The 24,547-nt window shown below is 49.3% G+C and overlaps 1 long non-coding RNA gene and 1 pseudogene across 1 annotated transcript; both read right to left on the bottom strand.

Annotated features, from left to right (window-relative positions):
- On the bottom strand, nt 1-132 carry LOC113936803 (annotated as a pseudogene).
- Nucleotides 133-9,595: 9,463 nt separating this feature from the next.
- LOC113936130 lies at nt 9,596-24,012 on the bottom strand. Its single transcript, XR_003524203.2, has 3 exons — nt 23,626-24,012; nt 11,808-12,184; nt 9,596-11,679 (listed from the first exon to the last, which is right to left on the bottom strand). It is a non-coding gene; the product is annotated as an uncharacterized LOC113936130 (long non-coding RNA).
- Between the last annotated feature and the right edge of the window lie 535 nt (nt 24,013-24,547).

Here is a 24,547-nt window from a genome sequence, read left to right as displayed (position 1 = left end):
CTGTAACAGGGTAAAAACGTTCACAATGCACAGGAAATGCAAATTCTAGGATTATTGGGGAAAATTTTCAATTGGCAGTAATCACACCTCAGATAAACCTCACTGGCTATGATAGTGCCACTGTGCAAAGCTTACAAATAGTGTGATTATTAACAGAAAAACACAAGGCATGCAACACGTTTCACCCACCAAGATAAAGAAACAAAGTAGGAGAGAAAATAAAAACTTTGGTTTGAGTTGTTCCAGGCTGGCTTTGAACCTGGGCCATCTTTTAGACTTAATAACCTGTCATTTTATATCCCATTTGGAGGTTAATGGTGACATTCCACTAGCCCTCATTTTGGAAAATATCTACATTTGTACAATTGCTTTCCCGCTCAGAGTTACATCTGAAAAACTCTTGTCTTCTTGCAAAGCGGAGGAGTCTACAATGGTGACAACTCCAGTCTTCAAGTCTTACTGGGGGTAGGGAGTGGGGGTGGGCTTCTTCCCCTTAATACCCAGTATTTTAAAACATTTTTTAAAAAAGATTTTATTTGACAGAGAGAGACACAGGGAGAGGGGGAACACAGTGGAGGGAGTGGGAGAAGGAGAAGCAGGCTTCTCACCGAGCAAGGAGCCCGATGTGGGGCTCGAGCCCAGGACCCTGGGATCATGACCTGAGCGGAAGGCAGACGCTTAACGACTGAGCCACCCACGTGCCACATATTTTAAAACATTTTAATGGACATTCTATCTTGCCACCTGTGTCCCTGCTCCTCACTCCATCCCATGCTTAACTGAGTCTGGGCTATGATCAGATGGGCAAAGCAGCCTTCAAAATACCAGTTTGGATGCTTCCAGCTGCATAAAATGGGTGTCCGAACTCAAAATAGTTTGAAACTCTGACACGTACTATCATGTAGCAGGGATTCCTATGATGGGGCAGTACCTGGGCTGTCAACACGGTGGCTCAGTGGCTCAGAAACCGACTCCCTACACAGAACAAGATGTGACCACCATGTGCGCCAACAACCGAGGCGGAAGGCCTGAAAACACGACGCGCGGCTCCATTCCTAGCTCTCTCCAAAATCCAATAAAATCTTTCCCATCACCACCCAGGAGACGTCCTCTCACTCGGCATTGGCCAGAGCCAGGTCACATGACTGTTCCCGGGACCGGGAGCATCTGATTGGCTCAGCCTTCGGCCAATCAGGATTTGTCCTTTCTGAGCGGGCTTTTGTCTGGAAGCCTTGGCCTAGAAAGGGAGGGAAGAGGCTTTCACGCAGTGCTAGGGCTCGTTCCACGAAGAAGGCAGGGAGGAGGGGGTGCTGCCGAGGCTCCCCGACAGCGGCCGCCAGCCTCCCAGCTCTGCCGCATCCGAGAGGGCTCCCGGCCCTCCGAGCCCGGTTCACAGCCTCCCTTCCCGCGGCTCAGCCTCAGGCTCTTCTGTCCGCATATCCTCAGCCCTAAAATGCAGCCCCATAGAGAGAGAGTTCCGCTGGTGGGGCTGGCGCCTCCTGCCACCAGCCACGGGAATGAGCCATCCTGAGAGTGGGTCTTCTACCTCACACACACCTTCGGTTAAGTTAACTGCAGCTTCGGCCCTAATCCTGCCTGAAAGTTCGAGAGGTTGTGAGCCAGCACTGCCCAGGTAAGCGGCCCCCAAATTCCCGACGCGCAGAAACGGTGTGCTGTCATAACTTTTTAAACCGTGAATATTCGGAGTGATCTGTTACACAGCAGTGGATGCCCCCCTACACAAGGGTCCCAGGCAGATTCAGTGAAGTAATATGGACGCATATGTGCTTGGTGTATGGGACACACTCATTTTCCATGCTACCCATTACTATTTTAATTTTTACCATGGTTTATCAAACTCTCCCCCGCCCCCCGCAAAAGTTTAAAATCAATCTCGTGTGTGTACGCTTAGGCTGAACTGAGAGCCATTTGTCACCTTTGGGAAGTGGGAAGCAACACTGAACAATGAAAATATAATGTGAGCCATATGTGTTTTAAAATTGTCTAGTAGTGGGGCGCCTGGGTGGCTTAGTTCATTAAGCGTCTGCCTTCGGCTCAGGTCATGGTCTCAGGGTCCTGGGATCGAGCCATGCATTGGGCTCCCTGCTCAGCGGGGAGCCTGCTTCTCCCTCTCCCTGTGCCTCCCGCTCCCCCAGCTTGTGCTCTCTCGGGCGTGCTCTCCGTCACATAAAATCTTACAAAAAATAAAAATAAAATAACATTGTCTAGTAGTTACATTAAAAAGCAAAAGACAGGATAATTATTTTCACCCGTTTGGCACTCCCTCTATAAAGTTGATTTCAGGTGGTCATCATTTTGGTGGATTTGGATTAGTAATTAAAGCTAAATGTAATATATATTGAGTTGTGAGAATCCTTGAAAATTATATCTTGAAACTTGGGTATTATGAGCTATTAATGTAAGAAAAACTAGGTGGGGATATAATATTCTTATATATATGGGGAGTCACTGTTTTAGTGTTCCTTACCAAAAGTGGATTGTCTTGACACGCTATTATTTTTTTTAAGTTTTTATTTAAATTCCATTACTTAACGTACAGTGTATAATATTAGTCTCAGGTGTACAATATAGTGATTCAACATGTCCATACTACACCTGGTGTTCATCACAACAGGTGCACTCCTTAATCTCCATCTCCTATTTGACCCCCACCCACCTCCCCTCCAGTAACCATCAGTTTGCTCTCTATAGTTAAGAGTCTGTTTCTTAAACTGAGGGTTCTAGAGGAGAGGGGGGTAGGGGGATAGGTTAGCCTGGTGATGGGTATTGAGGAGGGCACGTTCTGCATGGAGCACTGGGTGTTATGAACAAACAATGAATCATGGAACACTGCACCAAAAACTAATGATGTAATATATGGTGATTAACATAACAATAAAAAAATAAAAAAAAAGAGTCTGTTTCTTGTTTTGCCTCTTTCATTTCCCTCTGCTAGTTTTCTTTCTTAAATTCCACATATGATTGAAACAATATGGTATTTGTCTTTCTCTGACATGTCGCTTAGCATAATATTCTCTAGTTCCATCTACATTGTTGCAAATGGCAAGATTTCATTCTTTTAAAAGGCTGACTTACACTCCATTGCATATATATGCCACATCTTCCCCCCCCCCTCTTTTCTAGGGTTAGAGTCAGGATGAGGGTGAGGGTATGTGCCTGGTATCCTGCAGTTCACAGACTTCTCCAGGAAGTTAAGGTTAGGAGTTAGGGGTTTGAGGTAAGAAATAGGGTTAGGGTACCTGCCTGGCATCCTGCAGTTTGAGACCTTTCTGGTGAACAAATCCTCAGACTTCTGCTGGGGTAAGTGTATAGGGCATGGCTGATATCTACCCAGTGGAAGCAAGGAACGGATTTGGGACTCTAAATACTTTTTATTATTTTATTTTTTAAAAGTTTTCTTTTCTTTTTCTTTTTAAGATTTTATTTCTTTATTTGACAGAGAGATAGTTCCCTGCAGCAACACAAGCAGGGGGAGCGAGAGAGGGAGAAGCAGGCTCCCCGCGGAGCAGGAAGCCGGACGCGGGGCTTGATCCCAGGACCCTGGGATCAGGACCTGAGCTGAAGGCAGACGCTCAACGACTGAGCCACGCAGGTGCCCCTAAGTTTTATTTTCTTAGAGAAAGTGTGAGTGGGGGGTGGGGAGTGGGAAGGGCAGAGGGAGAGGAGCAGACCCCACCCTGAGGGCAGGGCCTGACTCAGGGCTCAGTCTCACAACCCTGAGCAGAAACCAAGAGTCGGCCGCTTAACCAACTGAGCCACCCAAATACTTTTTAAATAGGCATTCAGTTGATTGTTGTGTTTTTATCTCTGCTGTCACATCATTTTCAGAAATATTTCTGATTCTTTAATATTTGGGATCTTCTTTAGAATAACTAGTCGCCTTCTCTCTCTTTTTAAATTGTGCGTTGAGGAACCCATTTTCTCAGATCTAGGGTGAGGGCGAGTGTATGTTCTTGATATACTGCAGTTCAAAGACCTCTCCAGAGGGTTAGGGTTTAGGACTTAGGGGTAGGGTTAGGGTTACGGTTAGGGCATGTGACATACTGTTATTAATAAAAATGTGTGGGTGCTCATAGAAATTCATACTCAGAGATTTCTATCCTATGAATCAATGCCGGAAAACAACTATATTGAATGCTTCTTCCTTAAATTATTTTCTTTTGTCCAGAGGAAAATGGTGACATCTTTAGCCTGGTATTTGAAGTTCTTTGTATCCTGACCTCTGCTGACCTTTCCATTCTGACTTTCTGCCAGGGTATATGGAGGCATATACTCTGTACGTGGCCACAACTACAATACCCTAATTACTGAGCAGGCAAAATCCAATTCTTCAGGGGCCCCCTCAACTTCCTCTACCGTCCCTTTGATAACGATCCACCACCTGCCCCCGCTCCCAGAGCATTGCACTCCTGCTTTTGTGGTGCTTGTCACGTTTAGTTGAGGGAATGCCTCCACAGCTACTCTGAGCTACCCAGAGTAAGGATGCTGCTGTGTTCTGTGCATCCCAAAGCCCCCAAGCAAGGGCCCACAGGAAGCACTGAGCACATACTTTGATTGGTATAGGAGGTGCATTATATGTCAGAGAGATACTTTCTGCTCCTCTGTATCAGAATCCTCAGCAGAGCTGCTTAGGAAAAAGAATGAGAAAGGCCTCGTTGGCAAGAGAATATTTCTTTGAAGGTCTTTCTTCAGAAATCTACCAATTAAAGAATCATAGCATTTTAGAAATAAAAATACATATTTATCCTTTGCTTAAGTAGGATTCTATATAATATGAGTTCCCTATTGAAAAAGAAGATAGTTTCACAGTTAAATAAATTTTGGGATTAAAACGAAAGAAACAGGTAAAATTAAATAATTTATTTAACACAGTGTATCCAATACATTGTCATTTCAACATATATTCAATATAAAAAATTACTGAGTTGCTTTATAATCTTTTTTTCATGCAGTCATTTCATACAATCATTTTTCATCCTAAATCCCAAATTTTATACTTGCAGCATGTCTCAGAGCAGACCACCTGCATTTCAAATGCCCATTAGCCACATGTGGCCACTGGCTAGTGGCCACTGTTGTGAACTGTGTTGAGTTCTCAAGTGTGCACAGTAAAGCAGGATCAGAGAGGTTTGGAGTCTGGCTCAAGGGCATACAGCAGGGCCCAGCTCTGCACTCTTCTCAGCCCCTGGCTTTCCTGGGAGTGGGGTCTGCCCCACAGCACAATCAGTGGCGCTCGAATTCTACATTCAAGAATCATCTGGGGAGCTTGTTAAAATGAGAGTTCCAGCCCCACCCCAGACCTACAGCATCAGAACCTCTGGGGACAGAAGCCAGGAATCTGCATGAATAAACTCCCCATGATTCTGATGCATGTTTGCTGGGTATACCTGGAGGATCACTGCTTGCAGCACTTTGGAACCACTTGGAAAGCTTATCAGAATTCCAGTGCCCAGGCTACACCCCTAAGCTACCAGATCATAATCTCTGAGGGGGGACCATATACTTTATCCATATACTTTAAAAATCAACTTTATTGAAGTATAATTTTACATCCATTAAAATGCACCCATTATAAGTGTAAATTATGTTCTATTTTGACCCGTGTAACCACCACTATAGTCAAGATACAGAACATTTTTGTGAGCCCAGAGGATTCCTTTGTGCCTCTTTGCAGTTAATTCCCCCACCCCAGGCAGGCGTTGATGAGCCTTTTTAAAAAGATTAGATTTGCCTCCCTCAGTATTTTTTATCAATGGAATCACCTGAATGCACTCTTCTGTGCATTTTGAGCACTCATTTCACTCAGCATAATGTTTTTGAAATTCAACCACGTGCCTTCCAAAAGGCAGGTCTTCTAGCCATGGGCCTGCCTGATGGTGTAGGGATACCATGAGAAGGGTACAGCCACGCCTTTGCCCCTGCTCTTCCCTTTGCCTGGAGCACCCTTCCCTGATGCTTTCTGCTCTCACCCACCAATTCCTCCTCCCTAGAGAACTGGTCAGAACACTAACAAATGTGGCCAAGGGACTAGTTAATTCTGGTAGTTCACAGGTGCTGCTTGGGTCAGGGCCGCCCTCTGTGCTCCCAGAGGCTCAGAGGGGGCCTCCAGCTCATCTTCCTATCCCTGCATCTCCGTCCATCCTCCACGCGCCACCAGATGCTGCTTGTTCCTTGGCTCCGACCCTGTTGTTCTGGCTGTAACGGTAGCAATCTTTTGTTGTTCTGCCACCCCATCCTGTGCCACCTCACCAAGCTCTTCTCTGGAAGCTGATGCGGGATACACCTTCTCAATCTAGTTCTTATGCCCCCGCTTCTCACCTCATGACTCTGTGGACCAGGATGCCACTGCCTTGTGGAACCCCATTGGATGGGCTCTGTGTAAATGGCGCCTCCTGGCGGTGTATATTTTGGGGGATCACAGGTAAATGCTCACTGTGGCTGCCACATGGGAAGACTGGGTTATTGATTAGTTTGGCTCCAACCAGTCAGGAAGGGACCTTGCCCTGGGTGGGACTGGGATGATTTCTCTCTTGAGAAGGAGAGAGAAGACTGGCCTCTAACCAGGTTAACAAGACAGGAGAGAAGGACCTAGCACGAGATCCTTGGCTTTGTGCTGGCTCCCCAGGCCACCACCTGCCCCAGGTGAGCTACATCCTCTGGCCCACTGTTGATGATTTCTTTTTGGTGGAATCAGTTCTCCAAACATCTGTCTGGAAACTTCTCAGTTTAGAGGGCCTGAGGGGCTGAAGGTTCAGGATGCCCTGCACCTCTGCAGAAGGAGTAAGATTCCTCTGATATCCATGCCCTTTTCTTCCTTGATAACACAGACTTGACACACTGGAGCCCAGCAAAAATTACATTGTCTATGTTCCCCTGGGCTAACTGTGGCCATGTGACTACATTTGACCAGTAGAAGTAAAAGTGTTGTATGGGCTTCCAGGAATTGTCCTTAAAGAAAGTTTTTCTAACCCCTGCTTCCTTTTCACTACTGACTGGAATGTAGATGTGATGGCTGGAGCTCCAGCAGCCATCTTGGGTCACAAGGTGTGGACTGAAGATGACAGCAATAATATGAAAGGCTGGGTCCCCATGATTATGAGGTGCCACATTAGCCCTGGGCACGCCACCTCGAGACCCCATTTATGTAAAAGCAAATTAAACTTCCGTCTTGTTTTGGGTATTTGATTTTGGGGTGTTCTGTTATTTAGAGCTGAATCTAGTCACGACCGAACACTCTGTCAGGAAGGAGAAATGCAGGGGGCATCTTGTCAAGGCAGGTGTATGCCTTAAGATTCTTTTGGGTCCACAGGACAGGAAGCCACCTTGAGGTAGTTTAAGGAAACTGAGAAACTTGTTATAAGGGGGTTCCAAGACAAGACTGGGGCTGTGCCTCAGGGACACCCAGAACCAGAGGCTCAAACTGCCACAAGAATTTTTTCTCTCTCTCTCCCATCTTCCTTTGTGCCCTGGATTCATTCTTTTCTCTTACAGACTGGCTTTCTCCACAGAGGCCAGAGCATGGCTCCTCATAGCCCTCAGGTTCTCTGAGGCTCACAGTTTTGGTCACTTGGAGGGAGATGGATTCCCTAGGGCTCACCTGACTGAATCTCAAGTGAGCAAGGTGCAGTCCTGTGTTTCAGCAGGGCCTGTGGTGTGCTGGAGGGGGCCTGATCCGGGAAGGTCGGAGCTTCCCCGCATCAAGGCCTCTGGAGACACACGCACTCCCCCAGCCTCCACCCCCCCTTCCCTTTTGCCAGTGTCCCTTGTCCTGATTGTTCTAACTGGAATAGTCGCTCCTCCACTAAAATCTGAGGCTCCTGGGCTAATCGAACAATGTGAGGAAAGGTTGGTGTTGGAATAGGCACTGGAATAAAAGCCTGATAAAACTGTTCCTGAAACCACTGAGCTCTGCAGTGTGTCTGGGTTTGAATCCCAGACTCTCCGCTTGCTGCTTGGTGGCTGTGGCCTTGAGTGAAGCACCACTCGGGCTTCCTTTTGTCCTTTGAGGGGAGGAAAGCCTATTGTGAGGGCTGAATGGGACAGGGCACATGGTGCCCTTGCGACAGGGGAGGTGCTTGTCAATTGTTAATTATCAGCGTTGTTTTTATATATTTTTTTTAGACAAAGAGACAGTAAATCTGTGGAGAATTGACAGGACAAAGAAAGCTTAACTTTGGGAGCTTCAATTAGTAAGGAATTCTAAAGAGAATTTGCTGTGGGGTAGTAAATTAATAAAAAGTAACAAGCATTGTTTAAACGGCCTTCTTGGTCCTGAATTCCCTATATCTGGTGATAATAAGGATGTGTCTTTACCTCTTGGTACAGGGAGGGCACCTTTCACATGGGACATTTATTTTCTGCTTTCAGGGGGCAGGGGAGGGGCTGAGTGTCCCTCTTACACAGGCCGATTCTTAAGTAACTTTAAAATCAATATGCCAGGGGCGCCTGGGTGGATCAGTCAATTAAATGTCTGACTCCTGATTTTGGCTCACATCATGATCTCAGGGTCGTTGGATCGAGTCCCGTGTTGCCTGCTTAGGATTCTCTCCCTTCCTCTCCCTCTGCACCCCCCAAAATAAAAATAAAATCAAGGGGCGCCTGGGTGGCTCAGTCAGCTAAGCATCTGACTTTGGCTTAGGTCGTGATCTCGGGGTCCTGGGATTGAGCCCAGAGCTGGGCTCCCTGCTGAGCAGGAAGTCTGCTTCTCCCCCTCCTTCTGCCCCTCCCCCACTTGTGCTCATGCTCGCTCGCTCGCTCTCTCTCTCTAAATAAAATCTTAAAAAAAAATCAATATGCCAAAGTGGCGTATTTTAGGGCCACCTGCCCTTGGCCCCTATAGGGTCATTTGCAGCTCTTCTCACACCCCCATCCAATCTGTCACAGATTCCATCAGCTCTCCCTCCAGAATTTCTCCAGAATCTCCCATTGCTTTCCTTGCTCCCTGCCCCCTGCCCACCCCCCATCCCCAGGCTACTGCTGGTCTGCTTTCTGTCACTATGGGTTAGTTTGCATTTTCCCATCTTTTATATAATGGAATCACTCCACAGGTACTCTTTGCTTTTGTCTGGCTGCTTTTACTTAGTATAATTACTGTGAGCTTTCTCCACATTGTTGCATCAGCAGCAGCTCCTTTATTGTTCTCACTGTGTGGTAATCCTTTTTATGTTTACAAAAAAAGTTTATCCGGTCTCCTGTTTTGTTTTTTTTTTTTTTTTTTAAGATTTTATTTATTTGGGCGCCTGGGTGGCTCAGTTGGTTAAGCGACTGCCTTCGGCTCAGGTCATGATCCTGGAGTCCCGGGATCGAGTCCCGCATCGGGCTCCCTGCTCGGCAGGGAGTCTGCTTCTCCCTCTGACCCTCCCCCCGCTCATGTGCGCTCTCTCTCTCTCTCTCTCATTCTCGCTCTCTCAAATAAATAAATAAAATCTTTAAAAAAAAAGATTTTATTTATTTGAGAGAGAGAGTGAGAGCACAAGTGGTGGTGGGGGGGGGGTGCTCAGAGGCAGAGGGAGAAGCAGACTCCCCACCGAGCAAGGAGCCCGACATGGGACTCAGTCCCAGGACCCTAGGATCATGACCTGAGCCAAAGGCAGATGCTTAACAACTGAGCCACCCAGGTGCCCTCCGTTCCCCTGTTGATGGACATCTGGGCTGTCCCAGTTTTGAGAAACTAGGAATACCCTGGTCAGAGTGCTGCCACCTGTGGTCTGGGTCATGGCAGTCACATCTTCCGGTTCCTGCCCTGGTCCCCCCTTCGTCTTTCCCCCACTCATAGCCACAGGGATCCCATTAAAAACCTAAGTCACATCTTGTCCCTTCTCTGTGGTGAGCAGGGTAAGACGCAGGTCCTCACCACGCCCACATGCCACCCCCTCCTTCCGGGTTAGCTTTCTGCCCTCACGTCCTCTCTCTCCTCACTCAGTCCCAGCACAGCTTCCTTGCTCTTTGGTCCTCTACACCTGCACCACGGCCCCTGTGTGGGCAGGTGTGAGTCCAGCTTCTCTGGCTGCTCCCTATGTCTGGACGCTCCTCCCGCAGATCTGCACTCAGATCCTTCTCTCACCTCCTTCGGGTCCCTGTGCGAGTGTCTCCTCCCCAGAGAGACCTCCCAACACTTCTCTCCCTTCCCTGCTTTTTTTGCACAGCACTGACCACTGGCTCATGTACCCTATCATTTATTTCCTTGCTGTGTTCTTTGGCTGCCTCCCCCCAGAGGTCCCCTTCCTGAGGGCAAGTCCACTGCCACAGCCCCAGGACCCAGCGCAGTGCCCGGCACACCGAAGATGCTAAGTAGCTGTGGAGTGCCCAGGTCTGACTGGCTATCCCAGTTCTTCGTGCCACTCAAAGCCCCATCCAAATCTTCCTTGCCTTCCGCAAAGGCACTCCTTTCTTCCCCTGGTGATCCTCCCTCACCCATCACCACTCAACCCCAGTGACCTCTCCTGAAAGCGCTCCTGGGCACCCAGTTGCTGGCGCTCCACACTGTTTTGTTTAATACTCTCATTAAGGCATCTTTTTCATGCTGTCAGAAAGCAAGTGGCAAAGCTGCCTTGCAAGGTAACCTGGGCCAGTAGAAGGTGCACCTGTTCTTTGGCGGCTCAGACTTCCGCGTCCTGGTCTTCTCAGCCGTGGGTGAGTCACTTTGTGCACAGACACCTACTTCTTCCTCCAAGGTGTTGTGATGATGACTCATACCCCACTCTGTTGTGAGATGATTCAAGGCACATAAAGTCCCTGGCGCGGAGAAGAAATTTAATAAAAGTCCATTCCCTCTGGGCTGGGGGCCATCCAGCTGTGCCAGGCCTGGTGTTTGTTTGGACAATTTATGGTCCTGAAAAGGAGACAAGGCCAGTGCTATCAGGGCCCTAAGGGAGGGGAACTGGTGCTCTGGGACTCCTGGGGGGGGGTGGGTGCCTCCTGCTCGGTACAGAAAGGTGGGTCTTCATTCCTTCCTTCGTGTGTTCATTCACCATCCAACCACGAAGTGTCCGCTGCCTTCCAGCTGGCAGGAGTGGGTGGGGAGCGGCCATGGGAGGAAGGGGCATCCTGGTGGAGGGAGCAGAGGGGGCACAGGGTCAGTGTCAGGGCCACTTTGGGAGGGACAGTATCACGTCCATGAGGAGGTCTGACTTTATCCCTGCCAAAATGCAGAATTCATTGTCCCGTTTTTCTACTTAAAACCCCTCAGTGGCTCATCTTTGCTCCTGAATCAGAATCAGGTCTGCGTGTCTCCGTGTGGCTTCTGTGACCCCCCACCATCCTCTCCTTGGGCCATGTCGCCCCTGTACTTGATACACCCGATTGCCCACACTTCTTGCATTTGTTTCACACAGATTCTGTTCTTTCCCCCCCCGGGCCTGGTTCTCACACTCCCCTGGCTGTGACTTCCATCTCGAAGCCTTGCTTCAGCCCCAGGCGGGTTGTTGGAGCCTCCACTCTGCTCCCATGTCCTCTGTGGTTTTCACGCCCGTCCCAGCTCTCCTGAGCGTGTTCTGGATGGCGAGTTTCTTACCACTGCCCTCCCTCGGCTGTGAGAGTCTTTAGGGGGGAACTGGATCTTAGCCATCTTTGTACGCCCCAAGGTGCCAAGTGTGTCACTGGGAGGAGGGGGCATTGTGGACCCAAAGAAGTGAGTCTGGCTGCTGGGAGGTTCAGTGCCTTCAATAAGAAACAGAATTACACATAGTTTCCACTCATTTTGTGCCTGTTGGTGCTATTATACCTGCTAATGAAAGGATAGGACCCTCCCCCCGACCATGTCCTCACTACTATGCCCCCCAACACACCTGGCCCTTTGAAGGGGCTGCCCTTCTACCGGCAAGTGCTCTGGATTCCCCTCCTGATGTTGGCTCGGAGACGTCAAACCAGCAGCTCCCAGACACGTGTTGCCTGGGCCCAGACAGTGCTTGAAAAATATCTTCAGTGAGTTGCCAGCATTCACAAATGCAAAGATGGTGTGTAAAAATCCAGATTTCCAAGTTCCATTGAAAAACAGCATCATTGGCCTTGCTGGTCCACATCCCAGCGTGGCAGCCAGCGTCTAGTCTTCCTTGGGTGCCCTCCTGGCCTTCCGTCCTGAGGGCTGCCCACTCTGTGCTGCCTCAGCAAGGTCCTTGCCCTCCGGTTTCTAGTTGGGCGCCACCATGGAGGCGTCTCTGAGAGTCTGGAGGGAGAAGAGGGTGTGTCAGCGTTTGTTCCCGACTTCGCCTCAGCTGGCTATGCTCCACCACTGGAGGCCTCCACCCACAGCCTCGGTTCTGGCTCTTTCTGCGTCCTGGCACCCCCGCCCCTGCTTAGCTATTGTTAGTCCTTTTGAGCCACCACATCCATGACTGGTTTCCTTAGCCCTGCCCATAGCTCCTCAAACCATTACATGCTTTTCAGATGTTCTGCAGGCCATCTGTTTCCTGCCACGACACTGACTGCAACACCCCGAGACCCACCCTCTCTGTGCCTCTCAACCCTAACCCATGGTGTTCAGCGACATCTATGGGGCATAATACGGATGTAGAAATGTGCACCCATTGTAAGCGCGAAGCTTGATGAATTTTTGCAAACTGCACACACCGGTTTAATCAGGACCCAGATCAAAGTCAGAACATTTGCCCCATTCCCATCCCCCATGCGCCCCCTCCCAGTCATTACCCCGCAAAGGGAACCACCATCCTGACTCCCAGGACACAGGTTTGCTCTGCCTGCTCTTGTACTTTACGTATAAACGGAGTCCTCCATCATGCATTCTTGGGTCTGACTCCTTTTGCCCGACATCACATCGGCAAGACTCATTCATATGGTTGCATTGTTGAATTGCGTTGTGGAACCCCGTGAAGTTGCTGTTCAGTTTCCAGTCCACACAAACGGCACTTCGTGCGGTTTCCCCCACCAGAGTGCTTGTTCCCATCCTGTGTAGAATGCTGTCATCCAAACCGACCGAAGTGTGTGTAGCGATCCCCTTGGGCGGGCCTTCGCGTTGTGTTGTCCTATTTGTGCCGTGCTGTCCTTGCCCCGGACTTAAGAGGAGAGTGAACCATGTCTTACAGCTGAGTCTCTCTCAGTAGGGTGGAAATGGACCCCTGGAGCCAGAGGGCCGTGCATTTTAAGAAAAAGTAGCAGGGAGTGTGCTTGGATCATGGATTTGCGATCTTTGCTTCTTAATGGAGGGGTGACAGCAGGAAGACACCCACAGGCACTTCCTGCAGGCTACAGGACCGGTCGGGGCCCCGCTGCCCACGTGGGGGCTGCGCACTCCCCCCAGAATGCCTCTGCAGGGTTGGCGCGCCCACCTGGCTGCCCAACACGCCCTGCTGGCTCCCGCCCTGGGGATCACCCTCTTCCATAGGGGACTGCCACAGCCCTGCCCCTCCAGGTGGTCAGCTGTCGATTACTGCAGGGCACAGAAGCCAACCCCCCGCATTTCTTTCCTGGGCCTCCCATAGCGAAGTGCCACCAGCTGGAGGCTTGAGCAACGGCAATGTATTTCTTCACGGTTCTGGAGTCCAGAAGCCCGAAGTCTAGGCGTCAGCAGGGTTGGTTCCTTCTGAGGGCCGGGAGAGACAGTCTGTTCCAAGGCCACTCTCGGGGCCTCTAGTAGCCTCAGGAGCTCCTTGCTTTGTAGGTGGTGGTCTCGGCGTGTCTTCACTTCACGTTCCCTCTTTGCCTTTCGAGCCCTGGGTCCAAATTTCCCCTTTTTGTAAAGACGGTCATATTGGATCAGGGCCCGCCTTATTGACCTCATCTTAACTTACCATCTACAAAGACCCTATTTCCAAATAAGGTCACATTCACAGGTACTGGGAATTATGACTTCATCTTTTTTGGGACAAAGAATAACCCCTTTGCCTCCATTTGGGCCAACCCAACCTCAGGGCTCCCCAGGAGGCAGGGGTGGGCTCAGCGGGGACAGAGGCCTCACTGTCTGTCCCCGGGCAGATGAGCTTCACTCTCCACCAGGCCTGCCTTCCTTACCACCTCATAGGCCTGGACCCAGGAGTACGCCCAGGTGGATTCCTGCACACAGCTCCCTGTCTCAGAGTCTGTTTCCAGGGAAACTGGAGATTCTGGGCAAACACAGGGACATGGAAACTCCCAGAATCAGCTTTGCTGGCAGTGAAGGCTGGTGATGTCCTCTGAAGGGCCGTGAACCTTAAAAGTCAAACTTCTGCCAATTTACCAACAAAAGATGGGCTTATTTGGAAATAAAAGAGGATTGTAATCTTGGACAAATGAGCTGTGGCCACACCAACCATTGGGAAGTCCGGGGAGCAAAGGGGAGGCATGATTTTTTTAAAGAGAGAAGGAGTCCGTTGGGAAGGCTTGTTAGGAACCAGAGTCCATTGCAGTAAACTGGAAGTTCAAAGTGTGGGGGCTTCTCACTGGCTGAGCTGTTGCTGGTGGCGAGGTGGGGGCGGGGGAAGGAGAGGAGGAAAGAGTTCCTTCCTCAGGCTGGAGTAGTATCCATGTGCAAGGTCAAGTCCTCGGAAGGTCAAATCGCTCTCCTCCTGTGGGGTCTGTAGTTGACCATAGGTGGTAGAGCGTGAGAGCTCCCCGTGCCCAAACCTCCTGCCTCCATTTTAGTGAGGTTTCCTGTTCTTCATTTTCATAGAACCCCTGTCTTGTGACCACCACCTGAAGACAGGCCTGTGTCAGGCTCTGCTTCTGTAGCAAGGGCAGTAAAGACGTTGTGCTGGATGGCTGGGGTTCAAATTCTCGTCTTGCCACACACTGGCAGTGTAAGCTTGGGAAGTGACTGAACCTCTCTGGGCTTCAGTTCCTTCATGTCTAATGGGGGTAATACTAATACCTTCTTTGTAAGGTTGATGTGAGGACTAAATGAACTCATCCAGTAAAGCTCTTATAACTGTGCCTGGCATACAGTAAGCACTCAATAAATGCTCACTTTCATTATCCCAGTTTAGACTGAGCTGGCCTGCACACTGTGCCTCCACATGCCCAAAGGAGGTAGGCTTCTGGCTCCTTACTTTCTGCTTCCAAGTCTTAGGTGACTCCTAATGAGCAGCCTGTCTTGCCTTCATCCCCTTTGGGAATGCGTTTGCATCAGTCTGAGTGTTGTGAAATTTCAATCACATCGGGTGGACCATGAAAATAAAACTTAGTTTTTGTTTTAGAAAGAAAATGTGCTGGGGCATCTTGGGTGGCTCAGCCAGTTAAGTGTCTACCTTCAGCTCAGGTCATGATCCCAGGGTCCTGGGATCAAACCCCATACTCGGCTTCCTGCTCAGTGGGGAGCCTGCTCTCTACTTCTGCCGCTCCCCCTGCTTGTGCTTAATCTCCCTCTCTCTCTCTCTGTCTCTCAAATAAATAAATAAATAAATAAATAAATAAATAAATAAATAAAATCTAAAAAAGAAAAGGTGCTTAGGTAAATGGCCTGGAAAGGCCACAAAGTCTTGCCAAAGTTGATAAACTAGAAGAGAACCACAGGCATACACCATAATCCCATCCTCTGAAAGGCTCTGCAGATTTTGAAAAGAACAAATGTTTGCTGTAAAGGCAAAATTAAATCCAAGCATCCTTCACATTGTTTTTTTTTAATTGTAACTTTGCCTCTTGAAATAGTTTAAGACTCAAAAGGAGTTACAAAAACAGGACTGGGAGTTCTGCGGACACCCTTCACCCAGCGGGATGTTTTTACTTCCAGCACATCTGACAGCAAGCGTGTGCGATTCTTTTCTCACACCAGCAGCCAGTTGTCTGATTCTCCACCACTAACCGAGTGTCCTGCAATCCAACTCTGGCACTAAGCAGCCGGAGTTTGTGTAAGACCCCACAGATGAAGGGTTCAGTCCCACAAGACTGCCCCCACTTTAGATGCCAGTCCCAAGCACTGAGTCCCCAGGGTACCCACACTTCTGTCCAACTTGGCTACAAAGTTGGGGGGGGTTTCCACAGTCCCCTTCCCTTTCAGGTTCAGTAATTTGCTAGAATGGCTCACAAAACTCGGGGAAGCACTTAAACATGCATTTTTCTGGTTTATTATAAAGGATACGACTCAGGAATAGCCAAATGGAAGAGATGCAGAGGGCAAGGTATGGGGGGCAGTGCACAGAGCTTCGTGCCCTCTCTGAGTACCCCACCCTTCTGGAACCTCGGTGTGTTCACCAACCCTGAAGCTCTCCGAACGCTTGTGTTTAGGGTTTTTATGTAGGTTGCATTATGTAGGCACGATTGATTGAACCACTCGCCACTGGTGATGAAGTCAACCTCCAGCCCCTCTCTCCTCCCTGGATGTCCGGGATGGGGCTGAGAGTTCCAACCCTCTGACCATGTCTTGGTCTTTCTGGAGACCAGCATCCTGAAGGCCCCCAGCCACATTATCGGCATACAGGAGACACTCGAGCACTCTGGAGAGTCCCAAAGCTTTTAGGACCCGTGTGCCAGGAACCCAGAACAAAGACCAATATTTAGTTTTTATTGTATCACACCCAGCTTTCCCCAGTGATCATATTTTATATAATATACTACCTTGTCAAAATCAGGAAATTTTTTTTTTTTCTTTCTAAATAGACCTGTTAAGTCCATCTGGTCCAGTGTTAAAATCAGGAAATCGATGTTGGGACAATACTACTGATTCAGGACAGATCTTATCACACTGTTTTTTTTTTTTTTAATGTCTTTAAAATACTTAGAAGAACACAAAAATTAAGGAATGAAAAACCCCGTTCACCTGTCGGGAGCCATGAGCAACAAAGGGGTTAATCGGGTAGAGCAAAGGCTCCCTGATCCCTTTGAACCATGGCCACCTGGCTGCCCCCATACAAGAACATGTGGTACTGGCTAGCCCGAGTTGTATTTAGGCTTAGAAACCACAGTGTTATTGATAAGCCCTGAAAAATAGCGCACCAGGCCCTTTGAAGGCATGGGAAGAAACTATGTGCTTGAGGAACCTGGCCTTGGACCAAAAACTTGGGACGGAGCCAGGAGAGGGCAGGGAGAAAACTGTGGAACTTGTTTATGTCCTACTGTTATGTAACCTGAACTTATATAAAGTGTGTAAGTAAGAATAAAGTTGTTGCTCGCGGCATCCCCGTGGGCAACCCTCCTGTTCCCATACTTTTATGTTTCATTCTCTTACCCTCACCCCTGTTCGACCTTGCACGCGGGCCGTGGCAAGTGGCGCCCGAACAGGGACCTGAGCACATGAAAGAGGATCCTGGACACTGACGTTGCAAACATTCAGGTAAGAGAACCGGTCCTTTAACCGGCACGACAGGAGTAAGAAATTATGGGACAAAGTCAGTCCGCTAGTCATGCATATTTTCTGCGGACCCTGCAGATTTTATTGGCAGAGAGAGGGCATAAGGTGTCTTCCTCCACACTGCAGGAATTTTTCAGGAACATAGAAGACTTGTGCCCTTGGTTCCCACTAGAAGGGACAGCAAACCCAGAGGATTGGAGACGGGTGGGCCAAGAGATGAAAAATCAAATAAAGTTGCGGGGCTCCGGTGCCTTGCCGCCCAATACAATGGGCCTCTGGTCCCATATTTGTGAAATCCTGGAGCCACAACAAAAAATTGAGCTGATATCTTTAAAATCATGGGTTGAAGATGAGGAAAAAGATCCTATTAAAGTACCCCTGACTCCCACTGGGGTATCCTCTTTTGAGATTCTGGGCGATGATGTCAACATACCTGCCCAGGACCCTTTCCCTCCTCCACCACCTCCTATGCCCTTGGCGGGGAAAGCCCCTAGGGCTCAGAGTGGTGGGGATGAATTTGGCGACGATGATGTTTATCTCGATGATGACCCCATTCTGACTATGCCCACATCGTTGAAATCGGTCCTGCCTGCAGTCACAACCTCTGGGCAAGGGATTAATTCCGTGACTAGGTGCACTCAAACTAGCACGCTGCAGGCTTTTCCTATTATGACCAATCAGCAGAGCGCTGCTAAGTCCCCTGCGTCCGGCATTAGCCCTTTGCAGAGGACTTTACTAACAGCGCAGCAAGCAGGAGAAGACGTGGGAGAATTTAATGCCTACCCAGTAACCTTACAGGGAGGCCAACGGACATATACTGCCCTAAATTTTAAAATGTTAAAAGACTTAAAGGCTGCCTGTAGTCAGTACGGGGCCACTGCTCCCTTTACCCTATCCATGATGGAGAACCTTGCCAGAGAAGCTCTTTGCCCGGGAGATTGGAAGGTTGTTGCCCGGGCTTGCCTTAATGGGGGAGATTATTTGTTGTGGAAGGCCGAATTCGAGGAAAAGTGTAACAATCTGGCTGTCTATAACAAAAGGACCCAAATCCCTGTCACATATGAGATGTTGGCTGGTACTGGAGCTTATTATGAAGTGGGTAACCAAATACATTTCCCTGAGATTGCCTATGCTCAAATCAATGAGGCTGTTTTGACTGCATGGAAAAAGTTACCGACCACTGGCACAAGGACAGAGGAGTTATCCAAAATAAGACAGGGACCCGATGAACGCTATCAAGACTTTGTTTCACGGCTGTTAGAAGCCGTGAGTAGGATTGTTGTAGATGGGGAGGCAGGAACTATTATAGTGAAGCAGCTAGCCTTTGAGAATGCCAATTCAGCATGTCAGGCGGCCATAAGGCCTTGGAAGTCCACGGGCACCCTTGAGGATTTTTTGCGGCATTCAAGTCAATCCAGCTCCTCTTATTACAGAGGCAGCACCCTCTATTTGTAACACACATCAGAGCTCACTCTAACCTTCCTGGCCCCCTAGCGGAGGGCAATCGCATAGCTGATGAAAATACACACATATTTTCTACAAACACTATTCAAGCAACAAAAAGCAGCCATGCAAAATTCCATCAGAATGCACAGGCCTTACGGCGCCAATACGGCATCTCCCGGGAGGAATCCCAACGAATTGTACGAGAATGCCAGTCCTGTCCCCAATTTTTTAACCCCCCCTCATATGCCATTAACCCCAGAGGGCTCCTTCCTAACCACCTTTGGCAGATGGATGTAACCACTTACTTACCGTTTGGCCACCTTAAATACATCCATGTCTCCATTGACACCTTCTCTAACTATATTTTTGCTACTGCACACTCCGGTGAAGCTTTTGTAGATGTCCAAAATCATGTTTTCGCAGCATTCGCAGTTCTGGGCATGCCAAAGGCTCTTAAGACCGACAATGGTTCAGCCTATACCTCTTCAGCATTCCAGACCTTTTGTGCAAATTTTCACATCACTCATACAACAGGTATTCCTTATAATTCTCAAGGTCAGGCCATTGTCGAAAGAGCCCACTCCACCCTCAAAATGTACCTCAAAAAATTAAAAGAGGGGGAAATACTACAGGGGAAAATAAAATATTCACCTCACTTACACCTTTCATTAGTACTCTTTGTTTTAAATTTTTTGAATGTTGACTCGGTTGGCCGCACTGCCGCCGAACGTTTTTGGCAGCCTGAGCAGGCTCCCCTCCTCTATGCAAAGTGGCGTGACCCCGCCACCGCGGAGTGGAGGGGACCCGACCCGGTCCTACGCCAGGGCCGAGGATGCGCTTGTATCTTTCCCCAGGATGAGGAGACGCCACGCTGGCTCCCGCTTCGATGCGTCCGCATTGTCCGTGATGGTTTGCAGAATGAGGCGGCTCCAGATCCGCTCCGGGAGGACGAGGAGACGCCCCGCCTCGGATCAGAGGAAAATAACATGCGGAGACATCAAAGCCCTGACCGCTCGAGCTGAGGCCACCGTGCGTGAGTCGGGCCAGCCAGTCACGGCTGTTGCCCTTTTCCTTGCCATGCTATCACTTTTAACCCTTGACTCTGCCCAGGCCTCTCCTTACTGGGCTTTTGTCCCGGACCCTCCTACCGCGAGGGCAGTCACCTGGAAGGATCCCTCACCCAAGGTGTTCACTAACTTCACAGACATTTTTGATGGGCCTGAGATTTCCGGCCTCACTCACGCCGTGGCGCCTTTTAACTGGACCAGCCTGGCTTCTGCCCCCCCCATTTGTTTCCAGGCAATCGATGGCCCTGAGGCGCCCCATTATGGATGCGTGGTCACTTCATCAGTCTCCCGAAGAATCCGCTCTTGGTATGGAACTGAGCCACCTAGAAGAGACACTTTGACACCTCGTGTAATGGTGGAGAATTGGGACATCAACGAGGTTGTCCTTCAACATCGGAGGCCCCTGCCTGTTGGCCGTTTCGGACCCGCTTCCAGATCCCTTGAGACCCCATACCTTGACTATCCCCTCTGCAAATCTGACTTAACGTGGAAAACCTACGGACCCTTTTGGAAAACCTGCGTTCATCACAACCCAGAGATTGTGACTCCCCACGGCATACTTGATACTTATATAATTGACTGGTCAAAAGACGGGGATCTCCCTTTGCGCCGCTCCCCCCCGCCTTCAGAATATGGGCCATACGACCACAATAATTCTGCTCCCGGGGGACTGCTATCACTGGGGAGGATGAGACACCCGGACTTGTGAAAAATTGTTGCAGCCATGAGAGATGTTAAAGCTAATTCATCCCTTTTCCCTGGCTTCCCCACGGGCCCATTGACATTTCAAATTCAGGCATGTCTTTCCCCACTGTTCCTGTTTGTAGTGGGGGACGGATCTGTAGTACCCGAGGCTAAGGCCAATAGAACCCTTTACAAAATAACTTGTGAGGAGTGTTATCTCACCAACTGTTTGCCTTTACCCAGCGCCCCAAATCCAACAAAGAAGGTTTTCCTAGCCATGCAGCCCCCTTATCTAATGATGCCTGTAGAGGTGGGGGGGCCCTGGTATAGAGATTATGGCTACCAATTTGCGCAAGAATTGGAGGGCCTACTTAGTCGGAGACGACGCTTCCTAGGCCTCCTAATAGCTGGCATCACTGCCTTGGTGTCCCTGATAGCCTCGGCTACTGTTTCCACGGTGGCACTGTCCCAGGGCATACATACGGCCTCCCATGTAAATAGCTTAGCTCATAATGTCTCCCAGACCCTCACTACACAAGAAAGTATAGATAGAAAAATTTTGGCTCGCCTAGATAGTCTAAAACAGGCCGTCGAGTACCTGGGCACCCAATATTCACTGTTACACACTCGTCTGTCCTTTGTATGCCACGGCGGGTATGGTTCCATTTGTGTGACCCCCCTGGAAGCTGACAACGTCTCCTGGGAAACGGTGCAGAGGCACTTGCAAGGTATCTGGCATGAGACAAATGTAAGCCTAGATCTGCTTCAATTGCAAGAACAAATAAACAATATAGCCTCCTCCCATTTGCATGTAGTCACCCCCGGAGACATGGCACAATCCTTTCTACAAAAGCTACAGGGGTTTAACCCCTTTAATATCCTCCAACATTCCTTCTGGATTATGTGTGCTCTGGTTGTAGGGGTAACCTTATTACTCTGCTTATGGTGTGCTTGGAGTCGCTGTCTGTTTGCTTTCATGGCTAATACCCGAGCAAATGTACACATGTTGCGTTTAAAGATAAAAGGGGGAAATGTCGGGAGCCATGAGCAACAAAGGGGTTAATCGGGTAGAGCAAAGGCTCCCTGATCCCTTTGAACCATGGCCACCTGGCTGCCCCCATACAAGAACATGTGGTACTGGCTAGCCCGAGTTGTATTTAGGCTTAGAAACCACAGTGTTATTGATAAGCCCTGAAAAATAGCGCACCAGGCCCTTTGAAGGCATGGGAAGAAACTATGTGCTTGAGGAACCTGGCCTTGGACCAAAAACTTGGGACGGAGCCAGGAGAGGGCAGGGAGAAAACTGTGGAACTTGTTTATGTCCTACTGTTATGTAACCTGAACTTATATAAAGTGTGTAAGTAAGAATAAAGTTGTTGCTCGCGGCATCCCCGTGGGCAACCCTCCTGTTCCCATACTTTTATGTTTCATTCTCTTACCCTCACCCCTGTTCGACCTTGCACGCGGGCCGTGGCATTCACCATGTGGTGAATTTTAGGTAAACTATTTTGGGGGTGTGTGTGGATCTTTGGCTGATCCATCCGGTGGGTGCCGGCTTTCAGCAAATTCCCCAGCAGCTGTGGGCTGCTTGACTTTAGTCTGAGCGCCAGATGGATGCGGTGTCTGTCACAGTCTAGACCTCTGGGTGCAGCCAGTCTGTGCCACCCTCACTTGCCTCTGAGAAACAAAACCTTGTGCCCACAGATTGAGACGGAGGCCCACCGTGTGTTCTGTATCTCTGCCCACGGGAGAAACACAGAAGTAACTGCCAGAGGAGCCCCCTGCAAACCCCTGTGAGACCCAGCTGGGTAGGAGCTGTGGGTGACCAGGGACTGCCTCAGAGTAATTGGTTTATGGTTTGTTTCTCAGATGCCACTTGTTATTTCTGATAAATGCCTCCTCCCCAAATGAAGACCCAGAGACGTGCCCAGAACAGGCAGCTTTTATACGATATGGACAAAACAAATGTGTGAAGAACTGAGCACACACAGGTCAGCTGGGGCTAGGGGGAGTCAGTGGTGAAGAAACCAGGAAGATAGGGGTGCATTAATAAGCTTTGTTTATGCAGATTTCTCGGCCCTGTTTCTGGTGATGAGACTGCGTTCTCTCCTCCTGGGAGGGAACCTTTCATGTGGGAGTTTTATGACCTGTTTCAGGGAAGAAGGGTGAGTGTGACCTTCCTGTTTCTGCCATTTCTTAAAATTCCTTCAGCTTAGCATATGCCAAGGTGCCATATTTGGGGGGTGACATGTCCTGAACCCCATCAACACAGAGACAGCCTCGATTTCCAACCCAGGTTCGGAGCCTCCGATAAGGGATTTCTGGACTCAGTCTTGCACGCTTAGCCTAATTCTGTAGCTTCTAAGGAAATGGGGCGCCGAGACCTCTTCACGGCCCAGACCTTATGAACCCCCTTCCTCACAGCCCTGCCTTTCTCTGTGCCCATTCAGAACACCCTATCCTTCCAGTACCACTTCCCTTCTTCTGTCCTCACATCTAGCCTTGTGTCTTTCCTTTGGAGGAGACTCCTGGTGGGGATTTGAGCTCCCTTGCCGCCGCATCAGTAAACCTCACTTGTCAGTTTGCAGGAAGTATTCCCCACATCTTTATCAGATAAGCTTTCTCATGCTGCCTGATTTTGCTATGAGGGCCAAAAGAACGAATCCATAGGAAGCACTTCGGAGAGTTCTTGGCTCGTGAACTGGATGAGCCACGTTCTTTATATTTCAATATTAGGAAGCATCTGGGGCCTTGCTGATCCTGGAGGGGTTCATCTCCCAGGGTTAAGTGATTCCTAGAGATGCCAAAAAGCTTGCCTGTCGCCTTTCCTACGCAAACTAATGAACCTGGATCAGTTTCTTTGTTTTCGGCCACTCTCCCTGCCTGAATCATCCCAGGGCCAGGTACCAGACAACTAGGGACCGACCCTACACCCCAGAGCCTGCTGAAATGATTCCAAACTAGCCAATTTTAAACCCACTGAGCCTGCTTTACCCTACTCTGCCCATTTCCTCCTGTAAAAAGAAAAAAAAACCCACAATAAATACCCTCTCTCACTCCCCTCCCCTCCCCCCCCCCCACTGGAGACCAACCTAGATGTTCTTTCATGTGGCCCTTCCTGGGAAGTGTGAGTAACAAACTGTTTCTTTAGCGGCAATCTCCTGATCCTACCTGAATGAAAGTAAAACTTACATTTTAAAACGTCCCACGTGTGCTCACAGCCTCATCTGTCATCACAGCCGCCTTGGCTTGCTCACAGCTCTTCCCGACACCACCACCCACACTGACGGAATCTTGGAGACAAAGCTGCCATTCGTGCAGAAGGTGCCTTCATCTGGGTGCTTGCATAGATGAGCTGGAGAGAGGAGCTGGATTCCTGGGGAAGGAGGAGGCCCGGGATCCCTGGCCTGGCCTTGCCTCTTTCCCCGGGGCCCACAGGCAGAGCTGCCTGAGCCCAGGGTCTCCCAGCAACCTCCACCCCCCCCTCCACCCAGCTCCACCTGCTTGTGCTCTTGCCCAGATGAGCCTCAGGGCTGGGCATCTTTCCAAATCGAGTGCCAAATGCCGTGTGTGCCTACATTTTCATCTTGGAGAGAGGCCTGAAGATCTTTTTTTTCTGACTCCAGGGAATCTGACCCTCCCCCATAGATGAACAATCTCATTTCAGATGTGCCTCATTAGTATGGTGTGACAGTCACACTGGTAGTTGCCTTGGGGGTGGGGTTGGGGGGGTGACTGGGAGGGACAAAAGGTCAGCCCCTGTCGCTGGTAGAGTTCTGGCTCATACTTATGTTGGTGTTTGCAAGAATGTGAGCTGTGTATCTAGCTCTTGCATACTTTTCTGTAAATGCTTTAGGAAAATTTGGGAGTGTGGTAAAGCAAATGTGGCAAAATGTTAATTGTGTATTTAGGTAAAGGGATATAGATGTTCATTTTACAACTCTTGTCAGTAGGTTTGAAATTTTTCAGAATTAAAAGTTGGGTAGAGGCCCTATAGCTCAGGGGTTAGAGCACTGGTCTTGTAAAAGTTGGGTAGAATTACCAAAAAGCCCAAACACACACACAAATACTAAAACCGTTCACACACACACACACTAAAACTGAAAAGCTTTCC

Source organism: Zalophus californianus, chromosome 17, assembly GCF_009762305.2.
Source record: "Zalophus californianus isolate mZalCal1 chromosome 17, mZalCal1.pri.v2, whole genome shotgun sequence".
Lineage (NCBI taxonomy): Eukaryota > Metazoa > Chordata > Mammalia > Carnivora > Otariidae > Zalophus > Zalophus californianus.
This window is presented reverse-complemented; position numbering and strand designations above follow the sequence as displayed.